This window comes from Camelus bactrianus, chromosome 3, assembly GCF_048773025.1.
Source record: "Camelus bactrianus isolate YW-2024 breed Bactrian camel chromosome 3, ASM4877302v1, whole genome shotgun sequence".
Lineage (NCBI taxonomy): Eukaryota > Metazoa > Chordata > Mammalia > Artiodactyla > Camelidae > Camelus > Camelus bactrianus.
In genome coordinates this window covers 38650446-38670976 of record NC_133541.1, presented here as the reverse complement: position 1 = coordinate 38670976, position 20531 = coordinate 38650446, and the positions used below count along the sequence as shown (strand labels likewise).

The window sequence follows — 20531 nt, the reverse complement described above, 5'->3', positions numbered from 1 at the left end:
GCATTATCCTTCAGTGGGCTGTACAATTAATCTGTCTAATCAGCAAGTATAAACCAACCTAGCATATAGTTCACCTCCTCTTACAGAAATTACTCTACTTACAGTCTGCTAAACAAGTGGAAAAGCTGGAGACAATTGACGCCTAGCAACATATTAAGCCAAAACACCACAAATGTGCCAATTAACTGCAAATAATGGCTATGTGAAATTCTCAAATGAAATATTTTACTTCTGATACTGGTGTATTTGCTAGTGTTCTCGTTTTCAACCTTTCACAGAGAGGAACTACCAAAAAGTATCACATGGTTTACTGTGAAGTAGGTATCTGGATCTGCAGGATGACCTCAGGAATCTCCCCAAGTGACCTATGGCCAAGCTGTGACCAAACAATCTCTGTACTAATATCCCCAGTAGATCCTCAATCCCCTTCAGTTATTCCTTGGAATAATTTCTTCCTAACCATTTGCTCACCCATTCCTATTCCTATATATTCCATATATCCATCTTAAAACAAACAATAAACCTTTGGGCCAGTGAATACATTAAAATAATGGAAAGGTTTTGAAGCTTCCAAAGTGCTGAATCATGTTTACGTTTCAGTTTTATTTCGGTTTTATTTTAACTGGTTTTGGAGGCACAAGCTCCCTATAAGAATATTAGCCACCCTAGTTAATCCACTGAAAGATGGGACCAGGAGTGAATCTAACTTCTTTGTTTACTGTCTGGCATAAACTACCTATTGGAGTTAACTATAGCACACAGTTGGAGAAACTAAGAATTCAAAGTGAGACAACATTCTAGGAATGGAATGGGAGGGAAGAAAAAATATCTTCATTCAGTAGGTGGCACTCTTTCCTTAAAAATGCAACTTAGGCAACTACTAATATCAAAGATGTCATCTGCCCTCTAATCACTTGAAAGAGAAGCCACAGGAATTCCGATATCCTGTCCCAAATATCATCTGAATCATTATTTTCTGTCTACCTAAATGTCTTCTCATTTCAATGGAATTCTGGAGGTGTTCATAAATATGCCAATTTCTTTTCACTGTAGCAAAAGGTACAATTTAGTAGAACCAATTGCATTTATTTTAAACTGGCAGGTTTTGACTTATAATTTAGCCTGGTATATATGCTTCAAAAGATATTCATCCTAACTATTTTCCAATTTTAATGAGTTATAAAATAATCTGAATGGAAATGGGACAAAGGACTGTACCTATAATATATAAATTATATTATTATTGTTTTATTCTTATTTTAAGACATAACAGCAACTCTTTTTTTCAAAAGCATGCATGTGAATATTCTTTGTAACAAGAAAAACTTTGACTCAACTTTGACTTCATTGTCATTCTGGCTGACACTTAACCTCAAACTTTTAAGTTGAAAAACAGAAACAAAGCAGACAATTAATAAAATGTGAGTTTATTAGTATACAAAGGGAGCAAAACATAAAAATAAAACTTGCCTGGTTTTCCTTAGCTATATCTCTTGGTCTCAATACCCTGTAGTTCCTACCTTTTCACTCAAGTTCCAGGGTCACCCTTTCCTTGGAGAAACTATCCCAGATGCAGCCGTGGCCTTCCGCATTGCTCATGGCCCCTCTAACTCAGTCAGGCGTGAGGAAAGGTCTTCCTCTGCCTTAACTCAGCAAATAGCACTCTGTTATAATGGCTTCTTACTTATCTGTCTCCCACATTTGACTGAGATCCTTGAGGGCAAAAGTGGGTCTTAACTTTATGTTCCCTGCCCTAGCAGAAAATCTGGCATATGGCAGATACTAAATAAACATGCAATGAAAAAAAGGAACAGACTGATCTTTCCCCTCGGGCTGTGTTTTACTTGAGAACAAGGCCTGTGTCTTACTCATCCACCACTTTACAGCGGTGACTCTTAATGCTTGGTACCTGTACATGGCAGGTTGTGAGGAAGCAACACCTTTCCAATATGAGTCTCCAGACCAGAAAGATCTCTAAGATGTAAATAAGCTTCGCTAAGGCCCTTATATAAACCAAGTCCCCACCATTAGTTCTAAGGGCACTGCAGAAAGAGAGAGGAGCTGGGAATACCAGTAAGATTACCAGTAAAAGTGACAGATTTCATCCCCAGTAAAACATTAAGAGATGGTCAGTAAGAGAAGCCCCAAACTATGAGCCTAGACACATGTATTTCAGTGAAAAAAAACACTATCCCATAACTTTGGAATTTGTCCGTGTCTTTAATTTTGTTAATGCCTATTGATTTTTCTGTAGCTAATAGAAAGAAAACATCCTGGAGAAAACCCCAAAAGATTTTGTGTCTGGGAGGGGAAAGGCAGAAGCCACAAGACTACATCCCACTAGGAAGCAACCTGAGTGGGAGAAAGGGAACTAGCTGAGGGGGGTCAGTGATTAGGGTGCCTCCAGGGAAGGGACAGCACTAAAACCCCAAATCCAAACTCCTCACACCTGGATTCTCCTAGTTTGGGGGAAACAGCTGGCAGGATGCATCTGAAACCACACCATAAGTATGAAAAATAGAGCATCTACTTTTAGAATGTAAATTTTATTTCAAGATTTGGGAGAGGGGTGCAGTGATAGTTCTGTGTTAAAAATACAAATATGACTAAAAGGTAAAATTCAAATAATTAAGGTAAACTCTGAGACTAGGGACTTGAATCAATTTTGTTCAGTGTTCCCAGGAGGGCAGGCTGCAGAGCAGGCTCCTCGTCCTTTCTCTTCAACAGAAGTTTGCTGAATGGATGACCAGAACATAATTTATCTATGGCACAACCACTAGCCACACATAAGTAATAAGTCACCCTCTACTTGAAGCAGAGATAAACTGCATTAACTGCCAAGTATCAGCAATATCTCCACCAAGGAAGTCTATCAGTTATGCAAGATAATGAACAATATTTATAGGGCTATTTCTAAATATGCCCTAAATTATTTTTCTAAAAAGAAATCATTTAAAAATATTGATGTTTTATTATTACCAAGAAAGTATTCTTGGATCACCTCCCCTGGTTTATCACCGCACCACGCCTTCAACATCAAAATCTGACTGGCTACCAGTCAGGTATGCTCACACCCAAGTTAACACGGAACCTGGACAGTATTTCTATGCAGTAACGACAACTGACAATTAGGAAGAGGGTAGAGAGATGCAAGAGCCACCAGAAGGCTTGGACAGAAAGCAATCTTCTGAACACATGGACCAGGAAAGTCACTTTAGTGTTCAGGCCATCCTAAGGGAAGGCCACAAAACATGAAAAAATGTGCAAGTAGAAACCATGAAATGGGTTCCAAGAACACTTACAACCACATTTTTGTGAAACCGTAATGCCTATGAGAACAGGGATTTCTGTCTGTTTCATCACTGCTGTATTCCTAGTGCCTGGCATGTAGCCAGTTCTTTATAAATTTCTTGAGTGTGTGACTATTTTGTTATACCATGAGCAATAATAATTTAAACACAGAAAACTCCTACCAACATCTTCTATAACCATGGCAAACTTTCAATCACAGGCTGGCTTCCTAGTCACTATGTGGTCAAGTACCTTCCAAGCTCCCTCCTTGAGAAATGTCAGTATTTCTGAAAACCACACCCAGTAAAACTCAGGTTTTAACAACTGACCTTGCCTCCTCTCTTTGCTCCATCTCTTCAGCCTAATGAGTATTCTTCTATCTTCTTGCCTTAAAACAAAACCCAACCAACCTAACCCCCAAACACTTCTTTACCTTTGCAAATCCTTGGGCTTCCTGCCTCTCTTCACCTCCATCCTCCTCCAACTTCTCAAGAGGAGTCATGCTTCCTCACCACCCTGTCATCCCTTAAGGAAGCACAGTGGCTCCAACGTCCATCATTCCACTGAAACTGCTGGTCTTGAGACAGTCCCTGCTGCTCTTGGTCCTGCCCAGTGGGATAGCTACTGCTGACCATTTTCTTCTTGGGTAAAATTCTCTCCTCTACCTCTTGGGTGTCATCTGCCCTGCAGGTTCCTCTCTGCTCTCTTCCAGGAAATCCTGGCACTCCTCAGAGGGAGGAATCTGAGCTAGAATTCCCCACCCTGTTTTCAGAGGTATGAATATGAGCCTGGGCCTACCTATCAAGGAATTAAAATTGCCTATTCATTCCTCATCCTTGGCAATTGACTGAGCAACCCAAGATTCAACTGAGCAAAGCTGTCATTAGAGAGAAACACTAAGGAACCATGAAACCTGAATCCCAGAGGTGGAATCACTATCTATTGATATAAAACTAAACATAGTTTACTTTCTGCAAGTTGTTTTCTTAAAAGCTGTATATAATTATAATACACATAATAAAATCATTTTCAGGAGTCTGACACTGAATCATTCTGGATTTTTTTTGAGGGGAGTCAACTCAACATTTTTATTAAGAGGTCTTTCTTACAAGTACAACAGTGTTTCTTTCTTCATCTTTTTCCTTCATTGCCTACCCTAAAAGGACAATCAGCAGGCAGCATTTATGAAGATGTCCTCATATCCAGTATATACAAGAATGCTGTCAAATCCAGGTAGAACCTACAGGTTATCCCTCAGTTTTCTCCAAGAGCGTCTCTTGAAACTAGTTACCAGTAATCAATAACTCACTAGAGAACACAACTGAATTATCTTGTTACTCCCCCAGCTCTTATCTGGGGATCAGCTCCTAGCACAGTAGTGTACACACAGTATGTCAGTAAACATTACTGAGTTTGAAGAGACAGTATAAGTTTCCATAAGCAGCACATATATAAGATTTCTGGGACAGCAAACACATTACTATTATTATTTAAGAAAACAAAATAATGGAATATTAGAGACATAGTTAAGGGCACAGATATTTATCTTGTCTTAAAGGAGATTTCAGTTTTACCTGAGTGACCTTTCTATAGTTAAACTCAAAGATAATCTCCTTTGTTGGAAAGGCATAGGGTCAGGGAGATTACTGAATTCCCTCAGAGCCAGTAAGCTCTTGTAATTATTAAAGAAGATGCCTGCTGAACACAAATAGAGATCCCATACTTGATAAGCAGGCATTCATTAACTTATATTACTAGCAGAGAACAAACATCAGTAAGAGAACAAACGAACTGAAGTTCATTTAGGCATAACTTCATATTGGATGCTGGCCCTAGAAATTAGTATCTTTACTCAAGTTAGTAAATAGGCACAACCAACAATCAAAACACACCAACTGAAAGAATGCTGAAGTCTGAATTTAGCTTTAATTTAAAACCACTGGTAATGAAAACCACTAGCTATTTTTTTCATGACCCATTTATAAACAGCTCTAATAGCTATGTTTAGATGTAAGAAGTTTCAAAATGCCTGAGGTACCTGAGGCAGCTACCTCAGAGCATGCACTAGGACGCTCAGGTGTGAGCCCAGGAAAAGGGGAAGAGGAGGGAGTATGTGTAGACATAGAGCAGACAGCATCAGGAGTTCTGTTTTGTTTTAATTGAAGCACAGTCGATTTACAAGTGTTGTGTTAGTCTCTGGTATACAGCATAGTGATTCAGTTATACACATACGTGTATGTTCTTTTTTGTATTCTTTTTCACTGTAAGTTACTACAAGATGTTGACTATAGTTCCCTGTGCTGTACAGTAGGATCTTGTTATCTACTTTATACACAGTAGTTAGTATCTGCAAATTCCAAACTCCCAATTTATCCCTCCTCTCCCCCCGACCGCCTCTTACTACTTCACTTGGCTGGAGAGGCCCCCTAACTTTTCTGAGGTATTCCCACCAACTGTAAAATGAGAATGATGCCTATGCCACAGGGCGATAGCTCCCCAAGTGTTAGCAATGACCACCTCTATTGCACATGCACTCAAAGCACATCTCCCATTGTGGGCAAAGGTCTGCGCATTAAAGAAATTCAACCGTATCTGCACCCTGAACCTCTGTTCTTTTCTGACAGAGTAAACACACTGAAGCCTAATTTTGTGTTTACAACTGGTCTTATTTTATAGGAACTTCACATAACAATGAAAAATGTGAAAATGTTTCACTTATGTTTCCTGCATATTTTGGAAGATCTAAACATAGTCTTAAAAATCATCACCAGGTATGATTTTTACTTCAATAAAAGCCAAAAGAAGGAAACGAATAAGATGATGAAATCTGTGCTCTGATGTAACTCCAACCTATCTCCTGATTTAAAAAAATACAAAAATATGCATAAAAGAGTATCATAATGTTAAAGAGTACAGTCTTGGCATCAAACTGCCAAGGTTCACACCCAGGCTTCACCTCCCAGTAGTTGCCAAGTTACCTGACCTCTCAGGATCTCTGTTTTCTCATCTGTAAAATGGGAATAAAAACTGCACTTATGTCACAAGGATAGTACAAGGGTCACCCAATAGTATGGGGTCAGGAGTCACCCAATAGTATGAAGACAGGAAGTTAGCCTGGAGTAAAAAGTATGCAGGTAATCTGACGTGTAAAGAAGATTTGATCACAAATACAAACGCTATCAGTGTTCAAGAAATAATTTATAAAATGAAATTTATTTTTAATAAAGAACACAGAAATACAGGAAAAAGTGTGAATGCACTGGCTCTATAGGAACCTTACTATAGCACAGAATTCTGTGTAAGTTGCTCACCAAAGATCCTGTAAAGACAGGTTCCAGCACAACCTGCCAGTATGGAATGAAAAGTCAGTACTAAGCAAGACTTCTGTGTGTGTATGTGTGTGTGTAGGCATTTGGGGAGGTAGCATGTGTATGTGTAGGGGGCTGGGGGCATAAGAAACAGAGACAGAACTCAGAAAAAACAATTTCATCTTGGCTCAGTGTATGGCCAACCATATTCTCTACTTAGATAAGAAATTTCTACTAATTTGTCTTTAGTAATTAAAATACATTCAGTATTTTGGGGAACCTTTAACAAGAATAAAGCATTATATTACATAATGTAATTCTGAACACATTTCTTTTGCAAGGTGTTGTATTTAGAGATAAGCTGACTTCAGACTCTACTGGTTTTCTATGTTATCACCAAAACTTGGCCCAGGAAATGAGGGAGAAGAGAAATCAAGAAGTTCTTGAGTATAAACCTTTCTCTTTGATGCAAAAACTGCCTTTTGAATGTAAGCCCAATAAGGGAAGGCTTTGTTCTCATATGTTTTGGGCACTATTTAAAACTCTCGTAGCAAATCCTCTTGCAGTGGAGGGAATGACTATCCACCTATGAAACTGCAGGATGATTTCAGTTTTCATTGTGCAAATGATGGTCTAGCTACCTTATTTATTCATGACCAAACCTGTAGCCAGTTATCATAATCAGTCACAATAGGCTAGAAGAATGGTGCTAAGACAACCAAGACTCAGAAGGACTTTGCTTTCTTATCACAGCCTTGTCTGGAAATCATGTGTTGTTAGCATGCAGTAAGTGCTCCCAATACCTGAATAACTGATCCCAACAATCAGGAATGGAGAACTGCATGGGTTTTGACGGAAGCAGGAAGGGTCAAATATCCTTCACTACTAGGAATCTAAGACAAACAGTAATTACTGCTAGATGTCCATGTGCTCAGCAATGAATTATGAGCAGCTCAGTTCTATGTATGCAAATAGTGAGGGCAAGAGAGTTCTCTGTGAGTATGCTTCCAACTGGTGTAACCACAATGATTAAATCAGTTTAAAAGTTCTATTCCAAAATGACTTGAAAGTCAGATTTTCTAGAATTTGAGCCCCAAGTGATTGGATTAAAAAGAAACAAAAGATTCATAGTGAGATTCATACTTTTCAGTAATTGCCAACTCTGTACAAATTATGTAAAAAGAACCCCCTAAATAGAATCAAGTCTAAATTTTCACAACTAGGAAGCAATACAACTAAGTGTCACTGAAAAATGCATTTTAAAAAGTTTCAGTTAAAAAAAAAAGTATGTATACATATGTATATTTATAAAAAGGTCTTTATAAACATAGGAAAAAGTCAAAGGATTGTTTTGCTCATTAGAGGTTATCCCTAGGGAATGTCTCTTCCTTATACAATTAAAGTTGGGGGAGAAAAAGACAGTTCTTAACAGCAGTAAAGTTACCAAAAATTAGACTTAAAGTTATTTTCAAAACTGTGCTCTAAGCATATTTGCTAAACACAAACATGCAAATGACCTTGCCCTAATTTATTTTCTCCACTTTGCAAAATACTGTTCTCCCAGCATAGTGACATGCTTTTAAAAGATTAAATATTTTCTCATCATTTAATGTCAGTTAACAAATATGATTTCTCTTTTCTGAGCCTTCATTCCTTTTCATTTGTATTTTTCTCTATACCTGGTACCCATGTTTAAAATTCCAGGAGTTTATAAGTTCAAAAAAATAATTGTTTCAATAATTAGAACTAAATTTAGCCATAAGAAATAGTTTTCATATGAAATTTTTGGAATTTAATCTGCCAGAGCTTGCAAGGAACCAAAAGATTATGTAAGCCAACCTCTTCTTTTCATAGATGAGACCTAGGAGACCAGTCTTAGGTCCTCACAAAGTCATGAGAACCCTGATCTTCTATTGATGACATGCTTTCTCCCACATCAGGTAATTCTGAATGCTGCATTTTCCATTATTCTCAAAAATAATTTCAAAATAATAAGGAAAAATATATGGCTCTCAAGATGATGTATAATCTATACAAACTGCGTCTGCTGAACCAATGGTAACTAGTAAGGTAACTGTGAGTCTCTTTACTTCATCCTCATCTGTACAGTCCAAGGGTTAAGGAGCAAATCTTCACAGTTACTTGCAGTGATGTTATTGACAGTTAATGTTTACTGAGTGCTTCATTAACTTGTCTAATCCCCACCACTCACCCCATTTTCAAGATGAGAAAGTTGAAGTTCAGAGAAGTTAAGTGACTCCCTCAGAGTCCAATGGTGGTAAGTGACTAAAAGGTCTGATTTCTTGAACCCAGCTCCTTATCACTACCTTGCACTGCCTCTGAAATGTAATCGCGTAGTTCCAAAACCACATTCAGGAACAGAATGGCTGGGATTCATTTGCCTGAGAACATTTCCCAATCTGTGAGCCTCTGAAACCCTGGGGAACTGTTGAGAGTGCAAGAGCCACAGCTCCCAGACTGTGGCCTGACTGTCCTGCACCAGCTCCCATGTGACTCCTCCTTGGGCCTCCTGACCCACTTCCTAGCGCAGTGCAGTTACCTGTCAAACTACAAAGGCTTTTTATTTTGCCCTGAGCAGGGTGATCTAAGGATTGCCAAGGGGAGCAACAAGGAGGAGAGGGCTCTGCATGGTTCTCTGGCCAGAGCCAGGAATTCTGTCCCCTGGCTTGGCTGCTGAGCCCTGTCTACACCCTGCTCTTGGTCCAGACAGATCTACCTGAACTACTCACAGTCCTCCACATCAGCACACAAGCCTCCCGCAGACTTTTGGGCCTGTGTGTGTTCTCCACACACCCCTGTCCCCATCCCCAGGCCACAAAACCTCCCTGCAAGTCTCTTTCACCTGTTTAACCCTTCTGTGGTCTTCAGGACCTGGTGGACCTCCCATTTCCCAGAAAACCCTCCCTACTCACCTCTATTCCCAGCTGACTGAGGCCAGTACCACCCTTGTCATCAGGTAGACTGTTACCTCCTTCGGCTCTTTCATGGGCTTCATCCCTGCTGGTCCCCCAGCACCTTGGTGCCTGGCTCACAGCAGTCACTCCAAGAGTGTTCTTGAAGGCATGACTCTGCCCTTGTCAGGAGTAACGACAGCACTGACAATGGGCACTCACCCTGGCATGTTTACTACCCTGCCCTTTCATTTTTCTAGAAAGAACACCCACAGACCAGACAAAAAGATTCGGAATGACCCCACATCAGATGTGCTTGTTTTCCTACAACCCATCAGCTCCTGTGGAGACCAGGCAGCTGATACAAACCTTGTGATGGACGTGTCCAGGCCGTGACCAGCTCTGTGCTTAAAGCACTTGAGCATGTTTGTTCTCCGACTTGAGATGGTCTTGGATTATTCTGGATGACAGCAATACAGTCACCACCCGCCAACCCTGCCATAGCCACAGGACACTGATTCCAGGACCCCTTGAAGATAACAAAATCTGCAGCTGCTCAAGCCCTTATACTGTAAAACTGTGCGGTACGGTTCCTCTGGGTTCCCAAGAGCTCTGCAACCACAGACACTGAGGGCAGACTGCAAGCTGCCTGGCACCAAAATGTCGTCCTGCAACTGCACCTCTGAAATTTTAACACATACCAACAGAGAAATCTGACTCACTTTGCAATAATGTATAACTTTTCATATACACTTGTTCAGTAAGGCATGACTGCATATGCGGTTACAAAGGAAAAACTAAAGAGGTTTAAAAGTGGCAAATCTAACTTAGGAACTTTAAATCAAAGAGTTCAGCAGAATTTACAATATAGTACTGACTTCTGGAAATAGCCACATTTATGTTTAGTAGAATATCAATAATTCTTCATTGCAAAGGGACTAAAACATATTTTTAAAAAATCTCACAGAAGCGACAAAATGATTATTCCAGACATAAGAAACAACATTTAGCACATTGAGAAAAAAGAAGGGCAAACTGGGGAAACAAAAACGAGACCTTGGTACTGAATGGCTGGAGCAGGGTGTTCTGGAAGGCGAGCTGAGAGGGGAGCAGAGCCCATTATCAGGAGCTTCTGAGCTACAGTAAGGAGTCTGGACTTTATTGTGAGGATGAAGAAAAGGTTTCATGGACAGAAGTGTCAAGATCGGCTCTGCATTGTAGAAGACTCGCTCTAACTGCGGTGTAGAGAAAAGACCAAGGAGGACACGTCCGAAGGCGGGAGGCTGGTTAGGAAGAAGACCTGCAAGAACTGGGATGAGGTGACAGGTGTGACCCTGGGTTAGCAGTTGTGGGGGTGGATTCCAAGGCTAGCGGACAACTGGCAACAAGAGAACTGGAGACTGAGTGGATGCTGAGGATGAGAAAGCCAGAGGAGGAAGAGCATACCAATTAGGGAGATGGTGGCAGGGATTACCAATGGCACCTCAAAGGACCAGGAGATGTGAAGGGGAGGATGGAGAAGCTGAGAAGGTCAGGGATTCAGTTTGGACACGTGATGTCTGCAGTACCTGGCAGAGCTGTACCTCCTGGAGAAACTATCCCAGACTATCCCAGAGACAGTTGGATGCAGGGTTCTGTCATTGAAGCCGAGACATTTAGGCACCAAAATATTAATAAGAATAATTCAGCAAAGATACAGCTAATAATCTTCCAATATATCTTATTTTCTTTAGTAAATGACTTTCTTTTAGAATCTTTGTACAAAACTTGAAATGTAGTTATTTAGGAATTTAGACACTTGTTGCAAGAATAAGATCTGAAATAAATGAATTCGGGAACTTTCAAATATTTGAAAATTTAGTATGTGATAAAGCAGATACTTTTCATCAATAAACAGTGCTGGGACACCTAGTCAATCATTTGGAGAAAATAAAGTTAGGGCCCTATGTCACCCTTAAACTTCTGATGGATGAGAGACTAAAGTATTTTTTTAAAACCTATAAAAATATCATTAGAAAAGGCTGGTTAATTTTTATAATCTTGCAGTAGGGAAGAATAATAGCTATTACCTATACAGTGTTCACCATGCACTGTTTTAAGAAGTGTTCAAACACTGTCCTCACAACAACTCTGAAGTAGTACCTTTATTTTACAGTTGAAGAAACTCAAGTGCAAAGAAGTTAAGTAACATCCCAGGTACACTGCTTGATAGTAGTGAAACTCTGACTAGTACTCGGGCATCTGCACTACACAGCACTCCCTCCCTAGAGGGCCAGTCTGTAAGACCTGAACACAGGAATAATAAAACAAAGAACTGAAATTTGAAGACATATTTAAAGCTTCTTTATGAAAAATACTATAACTGAAATTCATAAGTCATAACACAAAAGTGGAGGAAAACAATTCCAATAATGTGAGAGCTAATATTCTAATATATAAAGCATGCTTAAAAATCAGTAAGAAAAACAATTCTCTCTCATGTGTGAAAGGAAATGCACAAAAGAAGCTTGGAATTTTTAATAAACACAACTTGTAATATGATGCTAAAAAGCTAAGAAATGCAAATTAAAATAATAAATCATCTTTCATCCACCACATTAGCAAAAATGTAAGTCTAATAACATCCAGCGTTGGCAAGAATGTGGGGCAATGCACACTAGCATGTACTGTGAGGTAAATGTACACTGGCACAATGTTTTACAAAGCAATTTGGCTATATGATAAAATTTAAAAATATGCATATCCTTTGACTCAGCAGTTTCACTTCTGAATATTTACTTAACAAAGCCAAATGCACAGACGTATGAAAATGTATATACAATGGTAGTAACTGCAGCTTAATGTAACAACCAAAAAGCAAACAATATAAATGTCTAGAAACAGGAAACTGGTTAATGAGACGGCCGAATAATGCGATAGGATGCAGTTATTAAAAATGGCAGCTCTACGTTCATCATTAAGGTAACTAAGAAAATACTATTAAGAAAAAAGCAAACTGTACAGCAGTCTATGTAATACGGTCCTTTGTTAAATGATAAATACATAAATATTTAAAAAATTGTTGTTTCTTTCAAAAGGATTGTCTAATTATTTTATTAATGAAGTTTAATTCTACAAATTCTGAATCCCAGAAAAATCATAAGGACTTGTATAGGTGCCAGTGTACCACAATAACTGAAACATTTTCAAAATTCAAAATAAATTTAGATTAAAACACTAAAACTTTTTTCAAGAATACTAATATCTACGTTAATATGTCACATCTTTTTTACAATCCAAGGTTCAGCGAAAAACAATTACCCATGAAGAATTTAAGAATACCAACTGAAATCCAGAAAATCCAATTAATTATTTTGAAAGAGAAAAAAGAAGAAATGTGAAACATCTGTGTCAAAACACTCAACATCTTAGAGCATGTAAACATTAAAAATACTTTCACAAGTAGCCATTTTATTAAACTGAAAACCTTGCAGTAATTAAATAATTTGGTCAATGGTACAAAGCTGGAGATTACTGTCTGACTCCTCAGTCTAGCCAGGAAAAGGGTGGTACATGGTGGTGGTGGTAGTGGTGGTGATTAACTATTAAGCATTTTTTTTTAAGTGCAAGGTATAAAACAACACAGGCCAACAAATAAAGAAGAAAGATTTTCCCACACAGCCAATCCACAAGACGTTTCTAATGAGCAGCATGTGATTTTATATAATTCTAAAGAATGCTTCATTTATTCAGCATCATCAAAGCTACAGGACCACCTCTTCCAGATAATTTAGATGTTTACCCCTCTGAGGATTGAAATACTTTCTACAACTATTATGGATAGAATCTTCCTTAACACATTAGAAGCTTTCTAACTTAGTTCACTGAGTAGATGGAAACATGATAACCTTACAATAACAAGCCACAGTCGTCACCACATAAAGAACAAAACCAATCATATAAACTTGATCACTCTCATTTTACAGGTAAGGAAACTGATGCTCAAAAAGCAATGTTGGAAAGTGCTGTGATTTTATAAATTTATTATCTTAGAGGCTATCCAGGCATGTGGAACTGAACGTTCCAACACCAGGTGGCCCCCAATTGCAATGTTTCATGTCCTCTTCTATCTTCCTCTCTCCTCCCTTCTCTGTCAGGTCTCTACCTATATTCTGCCTTCAGGGAACTATTCTCTTGCTCACACTGCTAGCCCTTCTAATTGGCTGCTTTCAACTGCTGAGTATTAGGGGCACCGAATGGAAAAGACTGCAAAAATAATAATTTAAATAAATGTCAGCGAATCCTGAATGAGTACCCTTGGAACTCCTCTAAGTGTAAAACCAAAGAACTTCAAAGCGCAGATTTTGTTACAGGCCCTTTGACAGCTAAGAGCCTTTTTCTCTTACTTCTTAGTGCTAAACCATGTTCTAGATAAGGGAGGCTGCCAGGTATAGTTACCACCAGTAAACTTTAAAATGTTTTCTGTTACCAGGGTTCCTGGCTCCTGAAATCTCATATAGTACTTGCCTAGCAAATCTTTTCTTTAAATGTGAACTATTTATCCCAAGTTGAATTATTATCAATAACACAAATTAATATATTTTGGATACCCTAAAAATGGTATCCTAAGTTTGGATCACATTCTGAGAACTTGAAAAAAGGAATCATTAAATTAATGCATAATACCTTCATGTGTATATTTACTCATACAGAAGCGCACACGCACACTCAACTTCCTAGTAACAGCTGAAGAAATACACACACACAGCAGACACTTCTCCCTGTGGCAGATCATCACGCAATAGAGCTATTTCTTCTGTACCACATTAAGCTGTCCTCCTTCACCTGAGGTACCTGGTGTGTCTAATAGTCCAGATACCTCCCAATGAATCTATCGCAAACCGACGATGTGGAAACGTCAACCATCTAGGCTTTTGCCATCTAACCCCATCGCAGCTAGGTCCTAGACTAACTACATCTGACCAGGCAAAAAACAGATGACCCACTAGGTTGAACTTGCCATGTCATTATTACCCTCACCTATTTATACAACAAACATTTCCAGAGTGTCTACTCTCTGTGCCAGGTACTTGCTAGGTGCTGGGTCCCTACCCAATCACAGGCTCTGCGCACTCAGGTCTTATAGTTTCCTGGGGAAGGCAGCTAGTCACCAAATAAGATAAATGTAAAATCTCAACACTGACAGTAGGAGCACGGTGCTACAAAGCCAGTCTGGGAAATCAGGGAAAGAAGGCTTCCCTGAGGAAGAAGCATCAGTGAGCAAAGATCTCAACACTGAGTGACTCAGGACTGGGGAAAGTGCTCCCGGCAGAGGGAGCATGCCGTGCCGCCAAGGCCCTAGGGCAGGAGGTGGTGTGCTGAGTCTGAGGAAATGAAAGAAGGCAATCCTGCAGAACATGGGCGAGTGTGATCTGAGATGGGCCTGGAGAGGCAGGCAGGGGCCAGGCCAGGGAGGGGCTCCACAGGACATGTTAAGGATTCTGTGGTCTTGATCCAAATGGAAAGCATTTGAAAATTTAAAAAATCAATTTACTTTTTTGAGGGAAAATTGTTATAATCAGATTTACATTTAAAAATGATCACTCTGGCCACATAATATGGAGAACAGATGGAACAAAGAAACTAGGAGACAGGGAGCAAGTTAGAAGGCTACTACATTAGTCCAAATGAGAGATCATGGAACCCTGGACTAGGGATGTGATAACAGGTCAAATCACCAGCCTCTGATGATGAACTGAGTAAGTCCTAGGTTCTGCTTCTGCCATTTCATGAGCAGGGAACTTGTTAGTAAGACAAGGTCTAGGGAAAATCCTGTTTGGTTTTAGATATCAAAGTATGGATGTGTCATGTAGACAGTTAGGTGTGGTGTTTAGGAAAGGTCATGGCTAGGAAAATAAACTCTGCAATAATTTGTGAATGGCCAACGATTGATCTAAAGGCATTAATGACGGGGGAGGGGGTGGTGGTGGAGGAGACAGAATGACAGAAGGCCTAGGCCTGAGGATATTCTAATAATTAACATTCAAGAGGATGATGAGGAGCCATCAAGGAAGGGTCACCAGGGTGAAGAAGAAAATCAGGACGGCTCACCTATCAGCCCAGATAACTAGACACTCAAATGCCAGAAACTCAATTTTCTCAGTATTTGACAGTGTACACATGGCTCCAATTACTTTGTAACTATACAGTTATTAAACTAATTATTGTAAAGTTTACATTATATAAAATTGATCAAAATTAACCACTACTTGCTAAATACCACTACTGCTACTAAACATCAAGCAATGCACAAAAACTCTTAGCAGTTCCTGCCTTCAAAACTTGCCTTAAGTTAGACTATGATTAAAATCCCATCACAGTAAGTGGTAAATTATGAGTTAGTGTATCTTCCAATACATTTATTTAACAATAACCATTTTGGGAAAATTAATTCATCCTAACACTCATGGGCACCCAATATTCATGGGTGCCTGACACTAGTCTAGGTGCTAGACAATGACATAAAGAATAAACAGTTCTTTGTTAGCAATTGATATTTAGTACTCAGAATGCTGTAAGACCAGTTTGAGGATTGGTTGATACTATATCAGTTAAATGATTGTTCAGGCAATAAAGAAACATAATGATGTCTGTCTGTCAAGAGTATAACCTCCACCCACCACCCAGTATCTGCCCTCTCCTCACTCCACATACACTTATCATCATGCTTACATGTGATAAACTTAGTTAACACACTAACTACAGCCCCGTGTAAGCTCCAGGCACTTCCTCCAGTCTTCAAGAGGTCCGAGGGTTTCATTAATAATTCCCAAGTGACAGACTGTACTTTCAGAAATACACGCTTGGTGGGTCTTAAGAACTTAACAGTTCTTGGCAGTCTACAACCACTCAATGTATTAAACCAAACTAACCAGACCAGTATTTCAAAGGCCTCAATCACTAACAGTACAGAACTTCTTTCCATACCAAACATACCTAAACCAACCAGGATATGCCATAGAGTAAATGAAGACCAGGATATCTTCTTGATTATCTTACACCCTAGAGCATATTTTACATCTCCCAATGTTGTTTTCTTAACTAGCTGAGTTGCTGTTACTAATAATAAAGACTAAATTTTAAAATCAGCCTTGGCAGACACTGAGTTTCTTGCTCCCATACCCCCATTTTAATGTTTTCTTTCAAAAAAGAAAAAAATCACACCTGAACCTGCAATTCTACATTATTTCTCTTAAAGAGTACAGGCAGAAATAGTTTGAAACTAATCTGTATCTAAATTCCTTTTTCCATTGCTGTGGAAATGGAAAAGCTACAGCATATATCTGTCCTAAGAAAAGGGAAAGAGACCAAAGGAAAGGAGCAAAAACTAGGAGACCAAATGTATAAGCAGAAAGCACAACAAAGCCACCACCCTTAACTGCTAACCTGGAAAGTCCATTAATCCCTCAGGAAGTTAAGGAGGCATGACTGTACTCACTGCAGGAATACAGTGTGGAATGTTGTGGGTGAGATTCAGAGCACTGATTTTTAATCTGGGTGCCCTTCCATATTCCCATCTCTCTTACAGCACTTAACATGGTATTGTGAAACATGTTCGTACTACAATCTGCCAACAGAAACAGAGGCTGTGCCCTGGTAATATTTTTCTCTATCACCCAGACCATCACCTTGCAGAGGTTCATAAATGTTGAATGACTGAAATCTGAGACAGTAACAAAGGGGCAGGGTCCAGCTATACTGGGATAGTTTCTCTCCATGTGTGATAATTAAGATGAATAAGTGATGCTGATTTCAGCTTCTCTATCTCCTTCCACTTATGATGTAAACAGCACAAATCAGGAAATCTAAGAAACACCCAGCACTAATCAATTGTTCTTCTTGCCTAACATAATGAGGTGATCTAAGTACAAGTCATTTATTCTCTTTGCTTAACATGATGAGGTGATCCAAGCAGTTTACCTGTATTACATGTACAAGGCCAGGTTACAGAAAGCTACGTACACATCAGATACACATACAGAGAGATACACACACACACACACACAGAAAGCTATATACCCATCAGGGGACAAACACTGGCAACAGCATTGGGTTTTGAGATCTCTCAATCTCTTATTGACTCCTGTAGAACAACTTCCTCCTTCAAAATCATCAATTAATCTGATTATTAATTTGAAAAAGAAAATGGAGGCAGCAGAGAATGGTGGAAAGAAAGGGAGACCGACTTGGGTTTGAATCCTAGCAAGTCTTCTGGTTGTGTGATCATGGGGCTTTAGCATCACACAAGAGTTTCCACCTCTTGAAAACAAATTACAATGCACTGGAAGGCTGCAGTGATGATGAAATGAAATAATACATATACAACTTGTCTGACACACAGAAAGCAAGAAAAGTGACGATATAAAAGGTATCTAAACATATCTATATGCTCAATGAACATGTTTTAGCCCTCTTAGATTCTTGCAATAAGAACACTCAACTCGTCTCACTGCTTTGCAATGAACCATTTACTTTAATTCTGTTCCTGATGATTTCTTTCACATTTAAAAATGTTCTTAGATTATTTCTTAAAGACATCTTGGGTTGATTCCTAATACTGCACATTTCCTCACACTAGTCTTCTACCCATTTACAGTTTTAAGTAGGTGTAATTTTGGACTTAGGATATGAAAAGAGGCCAGGACTGAGGAAAACAACCAAGTCTAAGGAATATACTTGGTATGTTTGATACAGCAAAGCATCTAAGGTTATGAGGGCAATACAGCACAGCTCTTAGGCAGCCTCTGGAGACTATTACTTTTCGATGCCAAGTTCTCCTGTTGCCTTCATAGAGAAATAATCCTCAAGCCAAGAAAATGGAATACGAAATGCAAAAGTTGTGCCTTCTAACTCAGAGCACACCTAAACGCCCTATATTTTTCCTTAGGGGAATCCACTCCCCACTAACAGCCTTGCCGCCCCATCATTTCTTCTGGAATGCTCACAGCAACTGTCAAGGCTGATCAGCAGACAACCTAGGCAAGCTGTAGCTGGTTCTTCTGCTCTTGTTGAAAGCAAAGAACACTCCTTTCATTCCACATTTTGAAATCTTTAAGTTGGTAAGTCCGGTGACCATTTCTAAAACATGCAACATATGCTTGAGGTGCTACAGAATATGTAAAAGAATACCAATGAACAGGGCTACTTCCTGTTTTTTGTATCTAACAAAATGGAGTTATTATAGTGTATTGGAAATAATATATTAAGGAATGTTGGTTAACCAGTCACTCTTGCCAAAATCAGATATGAAAAGAAAACAAATGTTGGCAACAATTCTAGCTCTGATATTTCTCTTTCAGAATTATATTTAATAAGGTTAATCTTTGAAGAATGCATTAATTTTCTTACCTGTTTTAAAATAGAACTTGGAGACAATTCATAACAACAAAACTTACACATTCATGTAAAACTAACTTATGTAACTACCTCTATTGTTTTATAAAATCCCCAACTTAATTTTTTTTAATCTTATTTTGGGATAATAATGTTCCTATACCTCCTCTAGTAAAAAGTCATTAAATTATATTTTCAATCTAGTAGCTTCTAAAAGGAAGTGAAAGCTGAGGGCTATATGAGGTTATAAAAGCAGCCTATGAAATAGCTTTAGTTTTAAACAAAAACTAACATTAACAAGTACAGCATATCTTGTTCTTTCATGGGGCCAGCAAATTGATAGTTAGGTTTTTTTAAGTTACAAAAATAGGATGGAGTAATTATATCTACCAAACTCACAATAGCCTGTTCAATGGAGAGTAACACTGTAATTTCTCTTCAAAGACAGTAAATAGGAAGAAAAAGCCCCTAATTCTGTAATATAAGGAAAAATTCCAAGCCCTTGGGCGCCACTTACAGGCAAAAGACTTTCACTGATTTCAGTTATTACCCTGAAAAAGATGGAAGGACTTAAAATCTTCTGTTTTTAATATGAGTATTATATATATAACTTATGCTACAAAAAATGTATTTTCAACAATTCCAATTTCTACATCCTAAGATCAAAAACTTAAGGAAATTATGAAATTTAAAAAATCATCCATTTCTCTTTCAAAAATACAACAGGTCTTTAAATATGGAACTCCAGACTCCTACCAGTGAAAATAAAAAAATATTTCAAAACCTCAATGTTAGATTTTCCTCCTGAAAAGTAGGAATGTAACTACTGTCAAAAAAGTAAAACGTAAAGTTCAATTGAGATTTTATTAAACTGCATATAATCAAAGTGTTTATACCAATAAATTCAAATGAATTTCAACCCCACTGACAAGAAAATTGAAAAAAAAATCACTATTTCAAAAGGATAGGGAGTCAACATTTTACTATACATTTTACTATATTTTATTATAGTAAAACAAAATATTATTTACAGTATTTTACATTCTATAAAAGGTTATGACATTTGGGGTGAAAAAACAGCATTCTGGCTAGTGAAATTCATTAAAAAATTATGCTGATTAACCCATTATTTCATACACTGTGCAATCATAATCCACCTCTTAAACAAAGAGGAGGGGAATCTAAATTATCAAATGCAAAACTTAAGCATGTATTACTCAGTCCCTGAATTCTATCTGCTCCCATCTTCGTCCTCTTATTTTGAGTGGAGACAACACTAAATGTCTATACATTAAATTTACAGGGATCCTTCTTTTACTGTAGTCTGCTCATTAAGATGACTAGAATGCTGACACTTGCTAAATTATTTGAGACGTATCCAAAAAAACTGGTTTCATGAGAATAGATGAAATTGATTTTTCAAATTTAGGGTTTAATATTTTTATCTAGAGCTCACTTGTAGCAACAACTGCATGCAAAATTTACTCTAGTCAAATTTGAATACAATGTGCACAGAAGCAGTAAAGTGTAGCGGAACTAACTCTTGTAAGACTAAGTTACATATACAAGTGCACACAGAAAACTATCACAGTCACAAATCTCCTTGCCTCTCAATATCGCCATGGCACAGTGCTGACCATATTTTTAG

The 20531-nt window shown here is 38.4% G+C and overlaps 1 protein-coding gene and 1 long non-coding RNA gene across 4 annotated transcripts in view; one reads left to right on the top strand and one right to left on the bottom strand.

The window, feature by feature from the left end:
• LOC105077798 (uncharacterized) overlaps positions 1-20531 on the top strand; it is a 199052-nt gene that overhangs the window by 76399 nt on the left and 102122 nt on the right. The gene's annotated exons all lie outside the window — the stretch shown is intronic.
• The window catches only part of MAP3K1 (mitogen-activated protein kinase kinase kinase 1), a 66640-nt gene that overhangs the window by 44041 nt on the left and 2068 nt on the right, over positions 1-20531 (bottom strand). The window lies entirely within an intron of this gene.